The sequence below is a fragment of the Sceloporus undulatus genome, chromosome 5, assembly GCF_019175285.1.
Source record: "Sceloporus undulatus isolate JIND9_A2432 ecotype Alabama chromosome 5, SceUnd_v1.1, whole genome shotgun sequence".
NCBI lineage: Eukaryota > Metazoa > Chordata > Lepidosauria > Squamata > Phrynosomatidae > Sceloporus > Sceloporus undulatus.
Window position 1 is genome coordinate 103,232,915 of NC_056526.1, and position 8,934 is coordinate 103,241,848.

At 39.3% G+C, this 8,934-nt stretch overlaps 1 protein-coding gene across 1 annotated transcript in view; it reads left to right on the forward strand.

Moving 5' to 3' along the window:
- The window catches only part of LRP6 (LDL receptor related protein 6), a 97,255-nt gene extending 94,148 nt beyond the window's left edge, over window positions 1-3,107 (forward strand). Inside the window, 1 exon segment of the mRNA XM_042467317.1 lies at window positions 82-3,107. The gene's annotated coding sequence lies outside the window, so the exon portion shown is untranslated.
- The last annotated feature ends 5,827 nt before the right edge of the window (window positions 3,108-8,934 follow it).

An 8,934-nucleotide genomic window follows, 5' to 3' on the forward strand; every position in this document is an offset into this window, starting at 1 on the left:
TAATAATAATTTGTTTTATTTATATACCGCTATTCCAAAGGTCATAGCGGTGAACAGCAAGTAAGCTAATTAGCAAGTAAGCTAATTTAACTAGAATAGCCAAAGCAACCACATTTGCTACATGACATGTTAAGCAGCCGTTATTTAATTCTTCGTCAGTTTCAGTTTAAAGTGTTTAAGGCTTCCAAACATTGCTTGCTTCTGAATAATTAGTTTTCTGGGTATTTTTGCAAGCATGGGCACTATTTAATTTCAGCTGCCAGAAGCTAAATGTTATTTCTACTCCATTTTCCCCAGTTCTAAATTCATTGAATTAGAAGTAAAATTCATTGACTTTATATAACTTAAATTCCAAAGACATTTGCATCAGGATTGCAGCCCCGAGTTTAAAATTGTTCTCAGGCTTCAGTTCTGCCTTATACTGCCTTATAAAGGTTCTGCTAAAACAAAATTGGGTTAGCAGGTGCTCCATTTCAAATTCTTCCATTTTTGTCAGCGTTTGTTTGGCTCTTCTATACAGGAAAGGCATGTGTGAAGTCTCCTGAAAAATGGATATCATATTGTAAACAAAAAGAAAATTCCCTGCAGTGCCCACTATGTTGAGAATATTGGGGGCTCAGCAGGGGCTGGAGTGATGTGAAACAATTTGGTGATGTTTACATCTTTAAATGTACACCATTCTGACAGAGAATTAGTATGTATAAATGTGGATTCAGAGTATTAGTTTGTCTCAGTCTGTTTGTATTGTATTACCAACAGTCTTCTTGCAAGGTGTGTGTCTGTGCCAATTTCTGTTACAAGGTGGTTGAGCTTATGCTGTGGTATCTTCTTTCTATGGTAGAAACAAGGTTCCTTGCCTCCCCTGTAGATTCATTTAGAATGGATGGGAATCACATGGTCTTTCAGATATTATTTGAACTGTAAATCCCAGCAGATTTAGTCATCATAGCCAATAATGAGAAATGCTGAAGATTGCAGTTGGAAACCCTCGAAAAGGGTGCATGATTTTCCCTCAGTTTAGAAGAGTGAGGTTAGTGGTTTTGTATGATAGATAGCTTTCATATTTCAGTGAGATACAAAAAGCGTACTTCAGAAAGAAGGCTGCTAACTTTGCCTTATACTAAACACTACTTTGACTCAACACTAATCACCTTGAAACAGGTTAATCACATACTGAAACAAATGAGTCCCAAGGTTAAATTGATGTTGAAGAGGAATAGGTGTGCTCAGCATCCTCTGAAACAAATAATGTAATGAAACCTTTTGTCATAGGCTCTGTAAGTTTGGCCTTTCCTCTCTGTTCCTTTCCCTGTTATAACTCATGTGTTACTAGTAGTAACAGAACTCTCTGCCAACACCAGGAGGCACAAAGAAGGCTTATCTAGAAGGAAATGTAGGCAGATCATACAAGGAGTGAGTGTGCAACAGCCTCCTCCTTAGACCAAAAAGAAAATCAGACACACATTAAATGATGCTAAAGAAAAGGGTACTTTCTCTTGGGAGAGTACTTACTTCTGAGCTTTCCACAAATTCTATTATCCACAGTTTTCTTGTGCCAGTCTAATTGTAGGAGAATGATTGTGTGAACTACTTTGCTTAGATGGGTCGTAGATGTAGAGCACCCATGACACTACAGAGCCTTTACCAGGAGCAAGGTTTAGAAAGATTAATGCTTGATTTTACAATTACAGAAATATACCCGGATTCCTTTCATGAAAGCTTAATTTGATACATTTTAAACAGGTTCTGTTAACACAAGCAACAGATAGTTTGCTGTTTTTTCACTTTTTAAAAAGCAGTTTTATACTGAACACTGCTTTCTGTTTGAGAATCTATTTTTTGGAAGTTTTATTTTACAAACACTCCATTTGCTTTAAAATCTGTAGGGATACATAGGCGGGTTACAGACCGCCATAAAGTACGTGCTCTGCGCGTACTAGGGTTAGGAAGGGCCGTATTAGGGTTAGGAAGGGTCTTACCTTCCTCACGGCCCTTCTTCCTAGTACGCACAGAGCGCGTCCTTAATGGCAGTGCCCATCCACATGGGCGCCGCCATTTTGACGTCTTGGACGCATAGCGTCCAGACGTGTCGCGGCAGAAGTGATGCCATGAGGGCGCGCTTCACCCCTCGCAGTGCCACTTCCGTGTTTTGAAAAGGAGCTCCATTTCAGCGCTCCTTTTTCGCTGTGCTGGGAAGCCTCGCGGTCTGGCCGCTGGGGCTTCCCTCCGCAGCGAAAGTCATTTCCGACTTACGGCAAACCTAAGGCATGTCTATCAGTTTTTGGGGCAAGATTTGTTGGGCGGGTGCCAGTGCCTCTTGAGGCTGAGTGAGTGTGACTTGCCTAAAGTCACCCAGTGGGCTTCCATGGCTGAGCAGAGATTCAAACCCTGATCTCCAGAGTCAAGCCACTACACCATGGTAACTGTTTGTAGCTGGATTATTCCTATATGTACGCTCCCTTAAAGTCCAATTCTAATGTATGTCAGATAGTGAAAGCATTTATTAGCAGAAATTATGAATTTTAATTAAACCACACCTACCTGTGGTGCCAGCAACTAACAGTTATAAATCCAAAATCAGTGTGTGAGTATACCTACTCTAAAATTAGTTTGGTTCTGCTGCTAACTTTTAGTATTTCAACCTTAAGTACCATTTTTGTTTTGAAAATACTTATGACCAAGCACTGTCAGTGAAAAATAAAGGAAAATAAATAAATTGTAGGTAACTTCATAAAGAGGATACTATCTGTCATAAGCTGAACATGCCTTGTTTGCAAGTGAAGGATCTGGTGCTGCTTTAAACTTCTAAATGTTTTTAAGTTTTATAATTTTAATCTTGTTACTGTCTTTTTTAAAATCCAGCTAGTTTCTCATAGATCTCCACACAATGGTGCTTTGCAAGGATGTATTATAATGACCAACATTTGGTCAGCCCTATTCATTCAATCACTAACACTTTTTATATTGTAAAATAAAAACACTTTATTTGCAAGTTGTATATAACCCTTGTACAAAATTCCCTATTCCTTTTCCAATTATTACTATACATGAAGTTGTAACAAATAAAATGTTGATTTTTTTTATAATAAACATGAGGAGAAAATCTATTTTCTTGATTGCAATGAACAGATGCCTTGATCTAGGCCAGTAAATTTACTGGAAGCACTGGAACTGAGCAAATAACAGGACTCCTGTTAGCAGTTTAGCTGCAGCATTTTGCACCAAACAAAATATGTTCGTCAAAGCCATGACCACATTGCACATAGTCTATACAGGATATAACCAGGAAATGTGTAATGCCAATATCAGCCTACATCAGATAGGACACTTCAAAAATGTTTGTAGCTAAACCTGATGCCTATGAGCAATTCTAGGCCCTGCTCAACATCAACTAAAGCAATTGAATGTTTGTACTTAAACCAGGCTGGATATCAAACTGAAAATGATTCATACAACTAGTATCATTTAAGTATCTCTAGAACTGTAATGTTACAAGCTGTTGGGTTTAATGAAGGTTTTTTTGCACGTACCTTTATCATGTGCTTTATCGACTAGCAAAGCCTCTGATTGCATAGATCATGAAAGGGTATGGAACGCCCTTAAAGACATAGGAGTGCCAACACATCTGATAGTACTTTGGACAAGAGGCTACTGTTGGAACAGAACATGGGGAAAGAGAATGGTTCCCAATTGGCAAAGGGGTCAGACAAGGCTGTATCTTATCACCCTACTTGTTCAACTTGCAGAACATATTGTAGGAAAAGCAAGATTGGACATAGGAGGAGGAGGAATCAAAATAGGAGGAAAAAATAACAATCTTAAGATATTACAACGACCCCATAATACTAGCAGAAGACCCCCCCAGACCTGGAACAGCTACTAAGAAAGATCAAGGAAGAAAGTACTAAGACAGGCCTACTATTGAACATAAAACAAAAATCATGACCAATGAGGAAACAGAAATAGTATTGAATTCTCATACCTGCAATCAAACATTGGTAGTAGGAACAGGGACTGCAGCCAAGAAATCACAAGAAGATTAAAAATGGAGAGAGCGGTTATAAAAGAACTAGAAAAGATTCTAAAATGCAAAGATATACAAATGAGCACAAAAGTTGGAATCATACAAGCCATCTTATTCCTATTACCACATATGGATGTGAGAGCTGGACAGTTAAGAAAGAAGATAGGAACAAAATCAATTCATTTCAGATGTGGTGCTGGAGAAAAGTGTTGTGGATCCTGTGGATGGCCAAAAGGACAAACAAATGGGTTCTACAGCAGATCAAGCTGGAAATCTCCTTGGAAGCCAAGATGACAACTGAGGCTGTTGCACTTCAGACACATCATGAGAAGGCATGGCCCATTGGAAAAAACAATAATGCTAGGAAAGGTGGAGGGAAGTAGAAAGAGAGGAAGAGTGCATACTAGATGGATGGTTTCTATTAAGTAGGTCGCAGGTCTGAATGTACAGGAACTAAGCAGAGTAGTGGAGGACAGAGTCTTGGAGACCTCTCATCCAAGGGTCGCCATGGGTTGAGATTGACCCAAGGGTAGTTAACAACTTTTATCAGAACTTGGGGGGGGGGAATTCCCAGAATTGTGGTCAATGACCAAAATTACCATATTCCCAAATTCATATGAATACATAAAATACATACCATACTATGATCCAGCTAGTAGAATGACTTAGCTTTCAAGCTAAAGTGTGAGAGCATCCAGAAATGCAGACATTTTGTTGAAGAAATCCATCATTTTGAAGGTTTATTATAGTTACTTTTAAGACCATTTAATCCATGTGTATGAGCACCAAATAGTGAAAGCATTTGTTAGCGGAAATTATGGATTTTAATTAAACCACCCCTGCCTGTGGTGTCAGCAGCTAATAGTCATGTGTATGAGCACCGCCAGTTCACAAACCTGGTTAAAATGCAAAAATGCATGGATAAATTGTTCCCAAATGTTTTGCCTCACAGCGTCATTGCCTCATGGTAGCACATGGAACCCCAGTATACTTTTTCTCCTGATCCATGTGCTTATTGTGCCAGCAACTCTATTCTCACAGTCCATTGTGTAAGTACATCAGTGTAATATTTTATGCAGGTGGAAGTTTCACTCCACATCTGACAAGCCAATGTGAAGACAAGAAAAGGTGGGAACTCGTCAGTTTAAATGTAGATTTAAGTAAGTAGATTACTGCACTACATTCTTACAGTGCTGCTATTCCACTTTTACTGCTGTGGCTGCTTCCTATTGCATTCTGAGGCTTGTAGTCCAGTGAGGACTAAGCCCTCTGGCTGAGAGTTCTAAATGCCTTTCCCTAAACTACAAACTCTAGAATGCAATAAGAGGCAGCCAGAACAGTTAAAATGGAATAGCAGCACTATAAGAGTAGTCCGGTAATCTCTTAAGTTTTTTGTGGGCCTTTTGGACTATGGTTGTATTCTGGAAGAGTTTATTCCTGATGTTTCACCATCGTCTGTGACTGGCATCTTCAGATGCCAGCCACAGATGCTGGTGAAACATCAGGAGTAAATTCTTCCAGAACACGGCCGCATAGCCCAAAAAACCCACAAAAAACTATGGATGCTGGCTGTGAAAGCCTTAGACTTCACAATCTCCTAAGTGTTTCCCAATAATCACCAAGCAACCATATTTAGATCCTGGCTATGTTATACTGTACTTCTCTGCACATAACTCAAGGAAAAAATGGCTGAAATCCTGTTGGGCCTTACCTCTTTGTAAATGTCCTTATGTCTGCTAGAACCGGGTGGTTCAATGTCCATACCCAGTAGACAGCTGCTGTAAAGTTACTACATAGCGGAGCCATCAGAGAAAACAAAGTGCAATGGGACTGTGGTGCAATATGATGTGCATTCCATTGGTCCAGATGCATATCAGGCAGTAATGTTCATCAGGCATTCTTCCCAGTATCCTATTACATACCTTCACAATTCAGTAAAGACATTTCTTAGCACCTCTGCTGTGTAGCTAGGTATATGTACTGTAAAGCTATGTTATGTAACAAATCATATAGGATTCCAGTGCTTATCTTCTCACTTTGTACAGCCATTAAAATTTCAGATCCAATATATATAGGGGCTATATGGCTGCAAACCTCGCTATGTTTTGCACACATGATTTTTACAGGCTACCAAATTCAAACAGCTACTAAGATCTCATCTCTATGGTGGGTTTAACATGGCTCCAGTCAAAGTGAATTTGTGAACTGCCTCAGATTTCTTTCTCACTCCCTTGTTCCTTTTGCTCTTTCTATGGGCTATGACAATTTCTCAGAACGGATTGTCTTTAGAGAATGCTGTTTATGACAGAGAGCAGTGGAGTGAATGCAGAAACTCTTTAGGAGACACAAAATTAATTCCTTTTTGTCATTTGTAAGTACAGGCTGTTTCCACCTGATCCCAACTTTTCAATTTCAGTCAGTCAGATTCTTATAAAAACCTTAGAACGTATTTGAGAACAACATAAGTAGAGTACACAAAAGAACATTGTAGAAGCTACGAGACTGAGTTAGAAAGACAATCTGTTGCTTGCATTTGTTGAGAAAGATGATATCTACCTGTATGTGACTTTCCACTCCATCTGACAATTTGATACTTTCCATAGTGGTAAAATTCAAAGACATTGCATATCAATCCAGATGAACACAGCTATGTCTTTCAATTTTAGTAAAGTAGGAAAATTGCCAGTGTGATCAAAAATTGGGGTTTTCCACCATATTATCAGAAGAGAACTATTAAGAGTATGGGTTAAATATAAGGAAATAATTGGTGTTAAAATACCTGGTTGGATTTCTCCACAAGAAGCGTTTCATGGCAGAGAATTGGGAAATGTTCAGGATTGGCTTAGGTATCAAGATACAGAGCCTAACTGCACTGCTTCTTTATACTTAGGATTGTTGATTGTAGATGAACTGTATTGCACTTTCTGCAGTAATCTGGCCCTTAGCACACTCCACAAGCAGATTTAGCTTCCAGCATCATAGCTGCCTCCTCTATCATGCTGCTAACTTAATGATTAGTCAGGGCAGGGGTAGGCAACCTGCGGCCTGCGGGCCGGATGCAGCCTGGCAAGGCCTTGGGACCGGCCCCAGCCCGTTCCTGCTGCCGATTGCCGCCGGAGCCTTTGGCCTCTTGCATGAGGGTGTGGGGCCTTTGGCCTATCAGGAGGAGGCGGGAAAGGGGGGCAATTGTCTATAGAAGCCTCAGAAACATGCATTTATATTAACATTAAAAAAAGCAGCAAATTTTTTGCGTGTCCTCCATTTGAAAATTTTGTCCTACATTTGTCCCAGTTTATTTATTTAATTTTTTAAAAAATTGTTTAATTGTTTGTTTTTTGGCTTCGGCCCCCCCAGTTGTCTGAGGGACAGCAACCCAGCCCCTGGCTCAAAAAGGTTGCCTACCCCTGAGTCAGGGAATTGGGGGGTTGTTGTTGTTGCACCAACAGCATGGCATCATAATAACACCTGATAATGGCCAAGAACTTTCACGAGAGGTGAGACAGGAAAAGTAGCAAAGTAAACAGGAAAAAGACATGTCCAACAATGCAAACGTTATCTGAAGCAGCACTACATATATTATAGGAATGTGGAATCTGAGAAGCATGAGCCAGAGAAAGCTAGACACAGTAAAAAATGAAATGGAACACATGAACAAATCAATACTGGGTCTTTACTTGTTTTTAATTGTACAGTACTGTTCTTTTAAACTGTAAGCTGCTTCGAGACCCAGTTTTTTTGGGGCGGGAGTAGGATACTACTACTACTACTACTAATAATAATAATAATAAGGCTGATTACGCTAAAATGGACAGCAAATGGGCATTTTGACTCTGACAACTACTCAGCGTTCTACTCCGGAAATGAAAAGACAAAGAAACAGGGTGGCTTTCATACTAAGAAGAGATGTAGGAAAAGCAGTCAAGGATAGAAGCATGGCAATAAGACTTTGGGACAAATCTATAAACATTATCATAATCCAAGTATATGCACCAACCACAGAGGCACAGGAAGAAGAAATTGAGAGATTATATGAAGGAGTCCAAGATGAAACTGACCGCACACCAATACAGGATTTCAAGCTAATCATAGGCAAACTGGAGTGCTAAAGTTGCAGCAAAGAAAATTCCAAAACAATAAAAAGATTTGGACTAGGTACAAGAAATGATGCAGCAGAGCAGCTGATATAATTTTGTGAGGCCAAAAATGTGTTCATTGCAAATACCTTCTTCATACAACCAGAGGGGAGATTATACACATAGATACCACCAGGTGGTCAAAACAAAAAAACAGATAGACTATGTAATTGGAAGCAGAAGATGAAGAAGCTCTATTCTGACAGCATTCTACCAGATGCTGACTGTGATACAGATCATGAACTACTAATATAAAAAATTAGTAAAGCTGAAGAAGAAAAGAAAAACAGTCATTATACCAAATTGTGACCTGAACAATATATCAACAGAATTTAGAGACAATGTAAAAAAATAGATTTGCTCTATTAAGTGTAACTGACCAGGAAGCAGAAGAACTATGAAGTTCTTCTATGAAGCGAAGGACATAGTCAAGGAAGACACTAACAGCGGCAAAAAAGAAAGAACAGAAATAATGGATAGCAGATGGGATGCTTTAAGCACTAAAGGAAACAAGAGAAGCAAAAGAAAGGAGAGATAAGAACAAAACCAGAACCATGAATGCAACTATCCAATGACTAGTGTGCAAGAATAAAAAAATAACTACTACAGTAATCAATGCAGACAAATCGAAGACGACAACAAAGTTAGAAAGAGATCCATAAGAACTCAAAGGAAAGTTCAAACCAAAGCCCGGGATGCTGTGTGATCAGAAGGGGAACCAATTACAAGATAAAGAAGAAATAGAAAGACAGTGGAAGCAATACACAGAAGGTTGAT